The 17,973-nt window shown below is 41.1% G+C and overlaps 1 protein-coding gene across 1 annotated transcript in view; it reads right to left on the bottom strand.

The window, feature by feature from the left end:
* The window catches only part of LOC307164208 (uncharacterized protein), a 37,237-nt gene extending 23,220 nt beyond the window's left edge, over positions 1–14,017 (bottom strand). Inside the window, exon 1 of the mRNA XM_079880734.1 lies at positions 13,865–14,017. The gene's annotated coding sequence lies outside the window, so the exon portion shown is untranslated. The remainder of the gene's footprint in view (positions 1–13,864) is intronic.
* Positions 14,018–17,973: the final 3,956 nt, after the last annotated feature.

The raw sequence follows: 17,973 nt of genomic DNA, 5'->3' as shown, positions 1-17,973 counted from the left end.
ACCAGCATATGTTGTGTTTTGGTGCTGGTATGCTTGTGACCAGCATCCAATCACCAGCATCTCATGCTGATGACCAGCAAACCAGCACCAGCATTAGATGCTGGTTACAAACATTGGAAACTATGCTGGTCAACAGTAATAGATGTTAAGGATGGTAGCCTGTTCACCAGGGTGGAATGCGAACAACTACATTGAATTTTGGTATGATGAAAATCATGAAAATACAAGCTTACATTAATATACATTAATACACCCCCTCCTTGAACTGCCACCTTAACGTGGTGGATGGGTTTGAGTACCTGAATGAACCTAGGAGCTATGTTGTCCAGGGCTATATGCCCCTGGTAGGGTCTCCCAAGGCAAACGGGTCCTAGGCGATGGGTCAGACTAAGAGTGGATCAAAAAACCCTTTATGAGTAAAATTAAATCGAGGACCGTGATGTTGGCGCACGGGGCTCTGGAACCACACTCCTTGAGAGAGGATGGACTCTTTACCACTCTGGAGTTGCCCATGGTGAGAGGCTGCTGGCTGGTGTGGGTTTGCTTATAGCCCCCCAGCTCAGCCGCCATGTGTTGGAGTTCACCCCTGTGAACGAGAGGGTCGTTTCCCTGCGCCTACGGGTCAGGGATAGGTCTTTCACTGTCGTGTGTGCCTACGGGCCAAACGGCAGTGCAGAGTACCCGGCCTTCTTGGAGTCTCTGGGAGGGGTGCTGGAAAGTGCTCCAGCTGGAGACTCCGTCATTCTACCGGGGACTTCAACACCCACGTGGGCAACGACAGTGACACCTGGAGGGGCATGATTGGAAGGAACGGATCCCTGATCTGAATCAGAGTGGTGTTCAGTTATTGGACTTCTGTGCTAGTTACAATTTGTCCATAACAAACACCATGTTCAAGCATAAGGGTGTCCATCAGTGCACGTGGCACCAGGACACCCTAAGCCGTAGGTCGATGATCGACTTTGCGGCCGTATGTCTTGGACACTCGGGTAAAGAGAGGGGCGGAGCTTTCAACTGATCACCACCTGGTGGTGAGTTGGATCCGATGGCGAGGGAGGAAGCTGGACAGACTCGGCAGACCCAAGAATACTGTAAGGGTCTGCTGGGAACGTTTGGCTGAATCTCCTGTCAGAGAGATCTTCAACTTCCACCTCCGGCAGAGCTTCGAGCGGATCCTGAGGGAGGCTGGAGATATTGAGTCCCAGTGGACCATGTTCTCCACCTCCATTGTCGAAGCGGCCACTCGGAGCTGTGGCCGTAAGGTCTCCGGTGCCTGTCGAGACAGCAATCCCTGAACCCGGTGGTGGACACCGGAAGTAAAGGATGCCGTCAAGCTGAAGAAGGAGTCCTATCGGGCCTGGTTGGCTTGTGGGACTCCTGAGGCAGCTGACGGGTACCGACGGGCCAAGCAGACTGTAGCCCGGGTGGTTTTCGAGGCAAAAACTTGGGCCTGGGAGGAGTTCATGAGGCCATGGAGAAGGACTATCGGCTGGCCTCGAAGAAATTCTGGCAAACCGTCTGGCGCCTCAGGAGGGGGAAGCAGTGTCCTACCAACACTGTCTACAGTGGAGGTGGGCTGCTGTTGACCTCAACTGAGGATGTCGTTGGACGGTGGAAGGAATACTTTGAGGATCTCCTCAATCCAGCCGTCACATCGTCCATTGAGGAAGCAGAGGCTGAGGGCTCAGAGGTGGACTCATCCATTACCCAAGCTGAAGTCACCGAGGTAGTCAAGAAACTCCTCTGTGACTTCAGGGTGGATGAGATCCACCCTGTGTACCTCAAGTCTCTGGATGTTGTGGGGCTGTCTTGGCTGATACGCCTCTGCAGCATCGCGTGGCGGTCGGGGACAGTGCCTCTGGGATGGCAGACCAGGGTGGTGGTCCCTCTTTTTAAGAAGGGGGACTGGAGGGTGTGTTCCAACTACAGGGGGATCACACTTCTCAGCCTCCCAGGGAAAGTCTATGCCAGGGTACTGGAGAGGAGAATACGGCCGATAGTAGAATCTCGGATTCAGGAGGAACAGTGCGGTTTTCGTCCCGGCTGTGGAACACTGGACCAGCTCTATAACCTCTACAGGGTTCATGGGAGTTTGCCCAACCAATCTACATGTGCTTTGTGATTTGGAGAAGGCATTCGACTGTGTCCCTGTACGACCGAAGCAAGAGTTTGGTTCGCATTGCCGTCAGTAAGTCAGACTTCATTCCGGTGCATGTTGGACTCCGGCAGTGCTGCCCTTTGTCGCCAGTTCTGTTCATAATTTTTATGGGTAGAATTTCTAGGCGCAACCAGGGGCCGGAGGGTGTCAGGTTTGGGGACAACACGATTTCGTCTCTGCTCTTTATGGATGATGTTGTTGTGTTGGCCCCTTCAGACCAGGGGCCAGTTGCATAAACTTAGCCACTATGTTAAGACTGTGTCTTAAGAACTAATTTGATCAACTAGAAATTAGTCAAGAGGTAATCATTCTTGCTTTTCTGATTCAAATTAGACCAATCTACCTTTTTATGTAACTGACTTTAAAAATTTAGCACCAGTCTTGAAGAAAATAATTAGATGACTAACTTTTAAGACTAGTCTAAGCAGTTTATGCAACCGGCCACAGGAACTTCAGCATGCACTGGGTACATTATGGTATGGTATGGTATGGTACATTAATATACCTAACAAGTTTATTTAATAATAACAAGTAAACATTAACACAATTATAACAATTATTTAACAAAAAACAACACTCATCTGGCTCAACAAGCAAATTACATTAAAACACATTAACAACAATTCATCCAGCCTGTTCTCATGTAAATGTGTCTCTATATGTGTTTATTGTGTAATTTATATGTGAAAATGGCCCACCTTTTATTGATGTCAAGTAACTTTACTGAAAAACAACGTTTCAAAGAATTCTTCTCCAACTGGCTAACGTTAAATAATAATAAAAATATAATAAAGAAAAAAAAAATCTGTTGAACTGAGTAGGCTCATTCACTGTTTATTCGCTAGTGTTGTGAAGAAAAAGAATAGCATCCTGTGACGACTCATGTGCGTCATCCCTGTGCCGCCTTCCAAAGGAGTTATTGGTGGGCGTTCTTATCGTGGACACCTGCTGCTGTTTTCCGGTCTCTTCCTTTAAAAAGGGACTTATGACAAATGACTGCGGGAGGGGCGCGGCTGCATTTCGGACTCTGTTTTGTTTGCTTTCTGTTTACGTTTCGCATCCAACATTACTACTAGGGCTGTACTGTCCTAGTCGATTAGTCGATTAGTTGGTCGATACGTTCTGGTTCGACCAAAATTCTGATTGGTCGATTTTCTGCCGCGTTTATTTCATCAGTTTTGCCGCGCTGAGGCGCGCTCATTTCATCAGGTGGAAAGCACTAACTGCTAATGGGGGTGTTTTCAGAGTACCCTTGTTTCACTGTAACAGTCTGTCTTCAAAACACCCCCCTTGTTTTCACCTTTTTTGGATTAGTCCAACCCAAGAGAGAGCGTCGAGCATAGAAGGTTTGATGCTGAATATTATTTATTTAATTGTGAGAGCGTTTAATAGTCAGTCCTCTTCTAACATGTCAACAACAAATAAATCGACAGTGTGGCAGCATTTTGTCAAAATTGATAACAGGAAAAAGGTCGAATGCAAAGTTTGCAAGCAACAGTTTTCCACAGCTTGACGACAAACATGACATATCATCTAAAAGTGGTAACGTTAAGCTCACTTGTCTGCGTTAGCTTGCCCTGTCTGTTTTGAGTAGGCTATGAACATCAGAATTTGCATATTTCAATGTTTTAGTGTGATAACCTAACGTTAACTTTTTTATGTTTTATTTGGAGCCTAATGCGCAATTGCGCTGTGCTGTTGGTTGTGTTAGTTTTGAGCCTAGGATGCTTTATTTTTCAGTTATGCACTTTATTTCGTTTCTGCTCTTGATCTGGTTTGTTTAATAAATATTATTTTTTTATTAAAGTGGACATGCCTTTTGTGTTTATTAAGAGTAAAAGCTTTAAGTTAATATTCTATTCGTGTCTCAGCTGCGAAGCTGAGCTCATGTTCAGCCTCGCTCGGTGCGAGGACATGCAGGGTGAAATTATAGTGTCTGACAGTTATAACTTATTATTATAACATATGACAAAAATAATTGTCTAAATTACGTTGCATATCCCTCAACAGTTCTTGTGATGAAATCACTAGTTGACAACATAGTACTATTTTCGGAAATTATAAGCTATGATATTGCGCAGGTGCACGTGATGCAGCGCCGTCAGAGCTGACAGACTCGAGTGTCAGACTAATTTCAGTGCAAAATAATTAGGTCAAAAACGATTTAATATACTGCAAATAGCCTACTAGTTGTTTATGTTTATTTATAATTCATTTAGGCGGACAACAAGGCTACCAAGTCCTGCGCACAGTGCGCATCTAATTAATTTAACGGGTTTTTTTTCTAACGTCATTTTTAGTCGATTTTAGTCGATTTTTAGTCGAAAATTTCAGGACTTCAGTCGACCAAGATTTTCTTTGGTTGAGTACAGCCCTAATTACTACAGCCCATTACACTTCATGCATTCACTTAACTTTACACCACTGATTCCTGACAGTCTCATGTTACTTTATTCTTTTTCTGTATAGTTCTCTTTTGTTAATAAATTTCGTATATTTTTTGGCACTTCTGCGTGTGTCCCCGTCTTTGTTGCGTCCCTTTGAGCCATGGGGCGTAACAAATGGGGGCTCGTCCTTTTTTGTTTGATAGTTTGCGAATGATGGAAATATTTGATAAACTCATTTGTTTCGTCGAGTTTTTGCTTTTGATTTCGGTTATTCGTTTAAACATAGTTTGAGACGGTTGTTTGTTCCTGACGTTTTGAGGGAAACCCTATTTGAATAATTTGACGTCACGGCGCAATTAAGTTTGTGTTGGGGACCACCTGACAGTGATTTGTACAGTTCGCAATGATTCGATCGCCGTTCGAAGTCACGGACGGGTAAGTAACTGTTGTGCAAAATTGTTTTTTACTTGGAGTTTTTCCCGGTTAGGCTAAGCGACTTGTTTCCTTTGAGACATGTCGGTTTTGTTGTTTTTGTAGTGCTGTGGTGAAAGCGGGTAGTAGCGGTTGTCTCGGGAGCACTTCCGTGGTGTTGTGATTTGACGCTAGTTTAACTAGTTGCAATTGCACCCATTGGGTTCGTGTGCTTAATTTCCCCTCGCCTGTAACTACATGAAGATTAGGGTCTAGTAAGTTAGATTGTTTGGAAAGGTAGATAGGGGGGAAATTCTGAGTGTTTGTTTGCACAATTAGTTGCTTGCGTTCTGTGATGCGTTTATGGCGGATGTAGAAAAGTTTGCTAAATCACCTTCACGTGAATCATTAGATAAATGCACGAAAGAGCAGCTTTTAAGAATTGCTGAGTTTTATGAAATTACAATTAGTGACAAGAGACTTAAAGAAAGTACTATTAAGATTGAGTTGGAAAATAAATTGGTGAGTAAAGGAATTTTGTCGTCTACAATGGAGCAAATTCAGGACGTAAAAGCACAAAACTTACCTGCTTCACAGTCCGTTTTAACTTTTGACCAACAAAAAGAGTTGTTGTTGTTGCAAATAGATCATGAGAAAATTAAACAACGATCTGAACAAGGTAAACTTGAGTTAGAGAAGGCGAAAATGGAGCTGGACTATTTAAAGCTCAAACTTTTACAGGAAAGTAAGGAGAATACTGATAGTTCACTGGAGTTTGGTGCTTCTGGAAGTTTTCCATTGCATCAAAATTTAAAACTTATTCCTAAATTCAATGAACATGATCCAGATGTGTTTTTTTCTCTTTTTGAACGTGTCGCTGAGATGCAAGGTTGGTCCAAAACAAACTGTGTATTGTTGTTGCAGTGCGTGTTAGTTGGTAAGGCACAATTAGCTTTTTCTGCTTTAACTATTGATGAGTGTAAGGACTATGATACTGTTAAGGCAGCGGTGTTGAAAGTTTATGAGTGTGTGCCTGAAACTTATCGACAGCGATTTAGATCGTGTAAGATGATTCCAGGCCGGACCCATTTGGAGTTTGTACGGGAGTTAAGACGACAGGTTACGCGTTGGTGTTCATCGCTTGATGTTAAAACATTTGATGATTTGCTTGAGTTGATTATACAGTTTAAAAACTCTGTTCCAGAGCAAGTTGCAACGTATGTTAATGAACACAAATTTCAGTCTCCTGAAGAAGCGGCATCATTGGCTGATAACTATGTGCTTACTCATAAGAGTTCGGCTGCTGTTTGGCAGACACGGGAGGGGCGCGGCTCCCTGGAGGAAGCGGGTTTAGCTCATTTTACAAATACCACTTCACAGTCTGGTCACACATTTTCAAGCAAATTTGATCAATCCAAAACTTGTAACTACTGTCGGGGAAAAGGACACTGGAAAGCAGATTGTTTGATACTTAAAAGTAAAAATAAACGAGTTGAGACGGGTAAATTTAAACCTGCGGCAATGGCCAATTCTGTTCACTTATGTGATAGTGACACTGATATTAAACTTTCTAATAATTGCTTGTCTAGTTTTGCTCCTTTCATTATAGAAGGGCGAGTGTCTTTGTTGGATGGATCTATGGAAGTTCCCATTAAAATCCTGCGGGACACTGGAGCTGTGGATTCATTCATTTTAGAGTCCACTTTGCCATTTTCCTCGCAATCTGAAACTGGTGAGAGCATGTTAGTCCGGGGAATGGGATTAAATACATTATCAGTGCCTTTACATAAAGTGAAACTTAGCTCTGATTTGGTGACTGGTGAGGTTGCTGTAGGACTGCGCCCTGTGTTACCAATTGAGGGGGTTCACCTTATTTTGGGTAACAAATTGGCAGGAGGTCAGGTCTGGCCTAGTGTACCGCCATCTCCTATGGTTTTGTCTGGGAGTGAGGTTACTCAAGAAGTTTTAAAGGGAGATCCTGTAGCTATTGCAACTCGGGCTATGGTCAAAAATGCTCAGTGTGTCCTGACCGATGAAACCAAACAAGTGTCAAGGACAAATATTTCTCTTCCTATACCTGACTTGTCTGATTTGTCTTTTTCGTTCTCTACAGATGAATGGAGTAAGGAGCAACATTCTGATTCTTCATTGTCTGAATTATTCACTCTTGCTCTTTTTGACAGTGACGTAGCTGATGTGACCAGAGAGTACTTCATTCAGGATGGACTCTTGCTGAGAAAATGGTGTCCTCATGGCCAGGATTTTGTCGGTGATCCTATTGTCCAAATAGTTGTTCCAACAAAGTTTCGCTCTATGGTTTTAGAAGTTGCTCATGAAAAATCTGGTCACCTTGGGGTTAAGAAAACCTATAATCGGGTTCTACGCTATTTTTTTTGGCCACGACTGAAGCGGGATATTTCTGCTTATGTTAAAAAGTGTCACACTTGTCAACTTACTGGTAAGCCGAATCAGGTCTTAAAACCGGTTCCATTAAATCCGATTCCAGCGAACTGTGAACCCTTCGAACATGTTGTTGTGGATTGCGTGGGTCCTCTACCATGTTCGAAGTCAGGAAGCAAGTATTTGTTTACCGTTATGTGCTTGGCTACACGCTTTCCTTCTGCCTATCCCTTGCGCACAATTACGTCACGTTCAATTGTAAAGGCTTTGTCACAGTTTATGTCAATTTTTGGCATTCCTAAAATTATTCAGAGTGATCAGGGTACTAACCTTACGTCTCATCTTTTCCAACAAGTATTAAAACAGCTAAAAATTAAGCATAATCTTGCTAGTGCCTTTCATCCACAAAGCCAGGGATCGTTGGAGAGATTTCATCAGACTTTGAAATCTCTCCTTCGTGCTTATTGTGTACAGTTGGATGGGGATTGGGAGGAGGGGTTGCCCTGGTTATTGTTGGCTGCACGTGAAGTTGTACAAGAAAGCACTGGATTTAGTCCTAACGACTTAGTTTTCAGTCATAAAGTTCGGGGGCTTTTGGCAGTACTGCAAATTCCTGTTAAAAGTTCAGATTCACCAAAAAATTTGCTTGCATATGTCGATGGATTTCGTCAGAGGCTGATACAAGCAAGAGAGTTAGCCAGTGTTAAGCTTGAAAGGCAACAGCATAAGATGAAACTGTTGTATTATCGTAAAACTGAACGCCGTGTTTTTGAGCCAGGAGATCAGGTCCTTGTGTCACGTCTATTGCCGTCTTCTCCTTTTGAAGCGAAATTTGAGGGCCCGTTTGTGGTGAAGCGTAGACTGAGCGATGAAAATTACATAGTGGCAACTCCACATCGGAGGAAGTCTACTCACTTATATCATGTAAATCTGTTAAAACCGTACTATGAGAGTTTTAAGTCAAATAATGATGGATCCGTTCATTCAGTTCTACTTGCGACGTCTGAGGTTTCAAACTTTGTTCAGGGGAGAAAGAGGGTTATGAACCTGATGATAGTGTTTTACATGGGCGATTAAACAATACTGAATCTTTGGAAAAACTTGATGCTACTCTGGTTCACTTGTCACCGTTACAGTCTGTAGATTTGATTTCTTTGTTACAGAGTTTTCCAGAATTGTTTGGGGACACGCCAACGCGTACTGACTGGGCTGAACACGACATTGATGTGGGTAACGCATCACCTATAAAACAACGTTATTATCGAGTGTCACCAGAGAAACGAAAGCTAATGGAAGCAGAAATCAAATATATGCTGGAAAATGATATAGCAGTTCCTTCGAGTTCAGATTGGGCATCGCCTTGCTTGTTGGTTGCAAAGTCTGATGGTGCGGTAAGATTTTGCACCGACTTTCGTAAACTTAATAGTGTGACAAGGCCGGATTGTTTCCCACTCCCACGAGTGGATGATTGTATTGATCAAGTTGGTTCTGCTAAATTTGTAACAAAGCTTGACCTGCTGAGAGGATATTGGCAGGTGCCTTTGAGTCAAAGAGCTCAGGAAATTTCCTCATTTGTTATTCCATCAGTGTCAGTAAAAGCAGTGCGCGTGTGGCGTGCGTGGTCACTTGTGTGCGCAGCACGGAGATACCAGAGCGAAGATGGATGCCGAGGAGATCGACACTGATCTGGTAGCCAAAAAAAAACTCTACCTCTGTCATATGGCGGTATTTTGGATTTAGGATTACTGACACTGAGCAGAGAGAGGTACTGTGCAAGATTTGCAAAATTAAAGTTGCTACATCACGTGGCAATACAACAAATTTATATCAGCACCTGAAACAGCACAGAGAAAAATATGATGAATGCATGACGGTGAAAACCCAGAGTAGTAAAGAGACAACTGAAGGAGACAAGGCACAAGCTGTTCCCCGAACAAAACAAAACACAATTACAGATGTGTTTGCGAGCCTCACGTTATATGATAAGTCTTCGCCTAGACATAAAGAAATCACCGACGCCATAACGCACTGTTTGGCAAAAGATATGATGCCTATACACACCGTTAGTAAAGTGGGATTTCAAAAAATGATCCGCACACTGGACAAGACGTACCAGCTGCCCTCTCGAAAACATTTCTCTCAAATAGCGATCCCTAATCTTTATAACTCGGGCCGTGAGGAAGTTCAAAAGGAAATGGCTACGGTGACGTTCTTTTCAACCACTACGGACCTGTGGTCGAGCAGGACAAGTGAACCGTATATTAGCTTGACTGTGCACTTTGTCCGCTGCCTGCAAACATCGTATTTCCCCGACGACCACACAGGAGAAAACATAGCCTTGGGCTTGAGAGAGGCACTGGCTGCGTGGGACCTCTGCGAGGAGCGTCAGGTTGCCATAACAACAGACAACGGCACCAACATGGTCAAAGCGGTGGAGCTTAATCAGTGGACTAGAATCCAGTGTTTTGGGCATAGACTTCATTTGGCCATTGGTAAGTTAAATTGATTTCATATGGTTATAACACTACAGTAAATATTTTAAACTACTGTACTTTTAAGAGCAATTAACTTCGGGGTTAGGGGCAGTTGTACCCTTGATTTATTAATGAAATAACTTTAAATACAATGTAAAATTATGTGTGCCACAAAAAATACTAGGAGTAGCCCATTTCATTTAGGGCTATTAATTAGCATTAAACATAACTCTGTAAGAAATGGATGAGTGTAAAGAACAAATCTGATATTGCTATTTGCCTGCTACTCCAATATAATTAATAAGGCCTAGAGTGGTGACATGATTTGATAAAAATATTAACACTGTGTGTGTGTGTTGTCATGTTTGTATTACTGTTTTATGCTATTCATATGAATTGGGCGTGTAATTAGAATGTGAATATTAAACGTTTTTGCAATGTCACTGTAGTGAGTAAATGTTTTTCATCTTATCATTCACAGAAAATGCTCTGAAAAATAATGCACAATGCATTAACAGAGCTACTGGTGTATGCAGGAAGATTGTGGGCCACTTCTCCCATAGTTGGAAGAAAAGAGTGGCCTTGAAGGAAGCACAACGAGAGCTCAACCCCCCAGAGCATGCCATGGTGACAGACTGCTCAACACGATGGGGTTCCACTCAGAAAATGATAGGAAGAGTCCTGGAGCAGCAAAGTGCGTTGTCCAAGGTTCTCTCTACAGACCGCAAAGTGCGACACCTACTCCCCTCATGGCAGGATCGAGGTCTTGGAATCTGTAAACAAGGCACTCAGCCCACTCCAGGACTTCACGGATGCCTTATCAGGTGAAAGTTATGTGAGCATATCTTGTGTGAAACCTGCTCTGCATCTTCTGAACACCTCAGTGATGGCTGAAGACGAAGCAGACACTGACCTGACCAAATCACTGAAATCCAAAATTCTTAGCTACCTCAACAACAAATATGAAGGCACGCAGGACTTGCTAAACTTCACCACTTTCCTAGACCCAAGGTTCTGAAAACAATACCTCTCTGAAGAAGAGACCCAGACCTTAAAGGAGCGAGCCATCTCTGAGTTGATAGTGAGTAAAACCACAGAGTTTACTTAACTGGTAAGAAAGAATTCAATGTAACAAATTTCTAAAACATGTGCATTGTTTATTTGTTTCAGGAAATTCACGGCCAGCTGTCTGTAGCCCCAAGCACTGCAGTGATGGAGAATGATAGCATGGATGTGGAAAATCCACCTGCTGCTAAAGCCAAGAAGAAAACTCTGGCCAGTTTCTTTAAGGAAACCACATTCACAGCACCAAGAGCACCATTGTCATCCACATTTGATTCCATGGCACAGTTAAGAGAAGCAGTGGCCTCTGAACTCAATGCTTACATTTACATGCCATGTGTAGACCATGGAGATGATGGTCTTCACCGCAATATGAAAATTTTCCCAAATCGTGCAGCCCTTGTATGGACTTATCTAACTCTGGGGGATAAGGTGAATAAGTCTTAAAAAGTCGGCGTGTTCCTATAATGTACACCTGCTAACTCACCTTGCAAAATCAGTGAAATTGCAGGGGCCACTCTGGGCACACTCTGCATTTGTGTTTGAAAAAAAAATGCACATGGTGGTCTGTTGAAACTGATGCATGGAACAAAGTGTGTAGCTCTGCAGATTTTGAACAAATTTCTGTTGCATAGAGCAATACCACTCTTTAACACAATTACAAATGGCCGAAGAGTAAAGAATTTCACAAATGTCAAGACCCAACTGTTCTGGATAGTGGCAAAATAACAGAGACTACTGATGATGATGAAAAAAGAGCCTTCATTTCTGCACAAAAACATGCATCGGATGAAATGGTAGTGCACAGGATAATCGTGCATAAGGACTAGGCTAGTTTATACAAGCAAAAGCTATAGCCTTAGTAAGACACAGAGACTGTTTTGCAAAGATGAGTGATGGTGTTTATGGAGAAATCCAGAATATCGTATCCTTTACTTCAGAAGGAATTGGTGTTCTTTTCAAAAAGCTTTATCATTTGTATAAAGTTTTTTTTTTTTTTTTAGAACGGCAATTTCTGTACCCCCTTCTGAAGGAAACGATACGATATTTTGGATTTCTCCATAAACACCATCACTCATCTTTCCATTATCACAAGGTTATGGGTTTGTGTATCCGACGTGGAATCCTTTTCCCCAGTGTGTCTGATTTCAGTTGACAGGTTGGAGCAGAAATGCATGATTTTAAAAAAGGGTGATCAGATCAGACATACATTTGTGACTTTCCAAATGCATATGAGAGAGACAATTCTGTGAGTTGTTGGTGATGATAAGCCCTTACTGTTCAAAGATGATTTCTGGCCTTGAGTGTGAAGACCTTTCAAGACCTTCCAGAACAAGGACCCTGAAGAAGAGACTCACTGAAAATCTGGAAACAGACATGCACAGTCTGTGAACTCCAGACCAAAACCGTTCACAGCATCGACTGCAAAGGGGTCAGTAGTCAGCAGAAGGCCGAAGAAATATCTAGGAGGACATTAGCACTCAAGAACAGGAAGAAAAAACAGACAGGGCTTATCATCACTATCAAACACCCCTCCACCACCACGTCCTGTTTTCACATGACCCAAGTTCACATTTAGGCCATCTAATGACACCTTAACCAGTTCCATTCAAGGAAAGACCCTGCGAAATCACAAGTGTGGGTTTGCCATGCTAGTGAGTGGACCTAGGCTATACATCTAGATTATTCTGTGACAATACTGATCCTAAAGGTCAGTGAACTTCCATGCTGAAACTATAATCATCATGTTTGACAGATGAGGTGGTCTTTCAAGGGTCATTATTTCTCCAACAAACTGCATTATAAAGTTACTGCAATGTACTTTCTGATTAAACATCCTCCACAATACATTGTCAGCGGATGCTTGTAGGAACACGGATGTACTCATACAATGTTTGTTAACTGACTGTTACAGGCCATATTGCCACAAAGGCTAGAAAATGTAGATGGTTATAGTATTCATCTCACACATTAAGAATCAAGGGAGATGAAGCATGATAATTTATTATCATAATTTATATGTGCATACTGAATGCACTGTATATATTGTCATGGTAGCAGTGGTATTAAGTAATTCCTATAAATGTGAATGTAACGTACAAATATTCTGTTGCAATGACAAAACTTATTTCAAACAGATGTTAGCCTAATATTTAAGAATCTTCAGTTTATTTATTGTAATAAATTTGTATGAAAATTGATATAGTTGTAGGCCTATGTGTTGTATTGCAGGCCAAGTTTTTACAATATAGTACTGCCCTTAAAGAACTCCTTTACATTGCTAGCCTAATTTCTATTTAATTGTCTACCATTTCAGTAATTTAAACGTAGAAATAAACAAGTAGGCCTAACTTATTAAATGGACATTGTAAGTACTGGCTGCATAAATGTGTACAAAATAATGAGCTAAAATAAATCAAACAAAGGTCATGCTGGTTGACCAGCATCACCAGCAAGACCATGCAGGTAGACCAACATTGTCTTGCTGGTCCACCAGCTAAACCAGCATAGCATTTTTCTAGAAGTAAAACAATAAATAAATAAATAACGTTTCTTTATTCCCATGCATGCATATATTTTAAATTCCCCGCTTTCATTACTCATACAGGGACAGTAAAGTGTTAGAATAGACATAAATTTTAATGAGTAAATGTAATCTGCAAAAGATAAATGCCGACAAAGAAATACAGGTTGTAGCACCCCCCGAATAATAAGGATTCTCTGATGACAGGCGATTTGGTTCACCATGACAACCATCCAACTCAAGATGCCGTGAAAACTAAATATACAAAAATAAAGTTGTAATAAAGAATATAAAAGGACGTAAATAAATCATATAAATAAATGTTGTCTTTGTAAACTTTCCGAGCAGCTCTTTAACAGCAAACTGTATAACTAGTCTTTGTATGCACTCCTTTCCACATAGCAACACAATCCACATTAATAACATACAATATAAATGACAAACTTACTTCACTGGCTGCTTATTACCAAAGGAGAACTTAATCTTGCATCTTGTAATATCTTCTGTAACTTCAGATGAGTAAATTAACATAAATAATCTTTAGAAATGTGGAATACAGCTTCAACTTGGTGTAGACAACTTTCTTCCTGAGTCCCTCTGTGCTTTTCATAATAAAAGTCTCCACTCAAACAGCTCTTTACAAAGCAGTTTCAAATTAAAAGTCTTTAACAAAATAATTAAATAAACATTAAATATGAACGGACTTCTCTGTCAGTTAAACATGAAAATGGCAGCAGCAACACTTGAGATCGATTCTCATCCATTCCTCTCTCTCTCACAGATCTAAAACTTGACATTCGGTAACAGTTCTCATTCCAAACATCGAAACAATCACACAAACAAACACAAAATCGCTCAGGTCTGAATGAACTCAACATATTCTCCTTCTCATATTCTCAAACATATGCTCGCTGCTGCTGCACTAAATGTTTATTTAAGTGGGAAGATGCCAGAAAAGACACACAAGTGTCGCTGTACCCGATGAAAACAAGACAGAAATTAGTCTGTCGCTTAATCAAACTGTTTTACCACAGGTTTACAATGAAAATTTATATAGGCTATCGATCATAATTAATTTGTGTCAAAATTGCACATTAGTCAAATAAAGTGCTCTAGCTTACCGTTAGGTCTATTTAACAAAAGAAAGAGGACACAATTACTTCTTTAGTTGAGCCCATTTCTGTTTATTTGGTAGTTCAGGACATATTTACATCACATTTAGAAATAATGATAATTTCTACAAATATGCCACCAAAAATACGACCTGAGGAGCTTTAGCACTCTCTCAGTAGGAGTTATTTTCAGTCAGAGAAACAGAGCTCCCGAAAAAAAGGTTGCTTTATTTTATGATAGTCCAGTAAGAGACGAGACGTGGGCTACTGACAAATAAAATAAATAAATGTGATTTGTGATAGTCTGATTTCTTCAACCGTTCATATTTGTTGGTTAGCGAGCATAGTCCTTTAAACAGGAGACATATACATGTCGCGTACCCTATAAATATTTCTGCCTTAATACGGTGGTCACAATCCACATCGGATCACAAACAGAAGGCATTCAAACATGAAAGTGAGTTTTGAAGTAAATTATTTTAAAAGTCTTTAATGCTGACAGAATCATCCGGCGCTGGCGTCTCCAGACTAAAGACCCTTGCACACTGAGCGCGAAATTCGCGTCCGAAATTTTCGCACATTAAAAAATAAATGCAACCTCACGTTATGGAAAATAAACTTGCACACTGCCTCCGAAACTTTCGTCCGACAAACAAAAAATCGGATCGGGTTAGATTTTCTGCGTTTTGCGCATCCGTAACAAGCATTTGAATGGTGTTTTGACAGTTTAGAGCCACATAATGACGGATACGAAAAAACGCATGCGAAAATTCCGGATTCAGTGTGCAAGGACCTTAAGGTAAACCCCGCCTTTGTTCATAACCCCGGCAAAGCCCGATCAAGCCCCGGAAGTGACAGTGGAAACGCGACTGGCCCTGGCACGCACTAGCACTAGCGCTTTGGTCCCGACAGTGGAAACGCGGCTAATGAGGGGGCGTGAGCGGTGACGTCATCGGCATCCAACGCACGCGCATACAGGACATACACCATAGTACGGACATAGTTCCTCTTTTGATTATGGAGCAGCTACAGGTTTTTCAGTTCACTACCTAGTTTTTGTAAAATTAATGGGGCAGACAGAAGCATGTGTGACCTACCACTTGGTTTGGAGGAAGTCACTGAAGCCATTAATTGTCTTAAACTTAATAAATCTCCAGGAGTGTATGGATTGTCTTCAGAATTCTACAAATTATTTGCAAAACAATTAGCTCCTTTTCTTAAAAAATATTTTAAAAGGCACGCTCCCCCCTACACTCACGCAAGGCCTTATTACATTACTTCCAAAACCCAAAAAAGATATTCTTTTGCTTGATAATTGGCACCCAATATGTCTTCTTAATAATGATTATAAAATTCTAGCCTTCATTTTTGCTAGACGTCTTAAAAAAGTATTAGATTCTATTGATTACTTGGATTTAATTGTAGATGAGAGTTTCATTTTGTTTTTACTTTTCCCTTTGAAGATGGCGCCTGTGTTTGGCATTGCCGCTGCTCTCTCGGCCCTTTCTGTTTCTCGTTCTCAGATACTTATTGTAATATGCTTTTTAATCCCATTATTCTTGTCCACAAATGTATCAGCAGCGCTTGTTTACGATTAGCAAATGCTGTTGCTTATTAGAGCTGAAATGTCCGGTTGTATTGGTATCGGTGATACACCCCCACTACCACCCTGTGTCTGCTAGGTCCCCAGACAGCAAAATGTATTTGGGCCAAGTCTTCATTAGCATTTGGCACAAATCCGCTAAACGGACCTGGGGCCTCATTTATAAAGCTTGCGTACGCACAAAACGGGGCTGAAAACATGCGTACGCCAGTTCCTGCGCAAAAGGTGGGATTTATAAAGAAAAACTTGACGGGAAAATGTGTGCACCTGCACGCAAACTCTGACCCATGCGTACGAACGTTTTGGAGATGGAGCACTTTGGCGACACCGATGGTGAGCTGGAGTTAAATGTATTTTTGGTCACTTTTATACAGAAAATCTAAAGAAAATTAAACATATACAGAAAGATTATACAAATACAATTTCAATCACCAAGCCTGTCACTTGAAGCAAATATCCATTCCTTCTTAAATGTCCGCGGCAGCGAGCGTGTTGAGCCGTTTAGTGAAACTGACGCAAATAACAGTTTAAATAAATAAAATACTTCTGATATAAACATTTATATTAAATATGCCATTCAAATTAATGGAGTTAAACACTTAAACATGAAATCATTTCTGAAGTTACAACATTTTTTTAAATTCAATCATTAGAAATATTTGTTGTGGATGCGATTGTTTTTGAACACTTTTCCTGTGGCGTGCTTTAATGTTTTAACCGCAGAAATAATTGCTTATCATGATAATACTAGATTGTCTGAGAAAATAGTTTCGTGCAAATAATGCCCAAGGCCTATCTGTTTCCATTAAAAATAGAAATCAATTAAAAATACAATTCGGCAAGTGGAAAAGATTGAGAAAAACTTTCTCTGAAATGTATTTTACATTATTTGATTTATGTAGGCTATTCAAAAACAAGGCAAGGATAGACAACTACTTGATTTGTATTAATGTAATGTTTCTTGTACCGTTTATATCATTTGCATATGATTATTTATCCACGTGATAACGTTTAAGTTATCACGTGGATGAATAATCATATGCAAATGATATGTAGATGAGGATCTGCACAGTAAAACTAGGCGTTGTAAGCTCCATATATGGTTATTTCGGATGGAGACGCATGTACGCACAATCTTCCGCTGACTGGGATTTATAAAGTGAATTCTGCGCAGGTTCTGGCGTACGCACGGTTTTATAAGTCTAAATATTTTTTTGCATACGCCATTTTTGGCTTTCGGGCGCACGTACACTTTTAGTAAGGTTCCTACACACAGTTTTATAAATGAGGCCCCTGAGCTGGGCTCATTCTTTCCAACGGCCCAATACCGGAACAGGTTGGAATTATGGATCTATGGAATTATGGAGACACAGATCTAGGCCAGAGCTGGCCCAGTACAGTTATTAATGCCATGACGTGTGGTGCGGATTTGGCCCAGATCCGCGACTCATATTTTACATCTGGGGCTCATCTGACCCTGGTCTGTGATTCATATTTAGGCTATCAGACAATTAAGGCCCAAACACCCACACAAATTTGTAATTTCCAAAATAGTTTTTTATTTAATAAACAAGTAATAAAAACTCGGTGAGTGTTTTAGCGCAATTTTCTCACCTCATGGGATCACAACACTAAGAGATAGTAAATCTTTTCCTGGATTTTTTTTGTGCGTTCCCGAGATTAGACCTTCCTTAACATAATGCCAAAAACCCGAAGTCAGGTGGTCTGGTTGAGGAGTAGATAGAAGTGCAAGATTGGTGCGCACAGACAGAACAGAACAGAAATCATGAGTTAACAAGCGCAATTTCCGGGGGAAAATTGCGCTAAAAAGAGAATGCTACA

The sequence above is a fragment of the Squalius cephalus genome (genome assembly GCF_949319135.1).
Source record: "Squalius cephalus genome assembly, chromosome: 1".
Taxonomy (NCBI): Eukaryota; Metazoa; Chordata; class Actinopteri; order Cypriniformes; family Leuciscidae; genus Squalius; species Squalius cephalus.
Note: the sequence above shows the minus strand (reverse complement) of the source record. Positions and strands in the feature narration are given on the sequence as shown.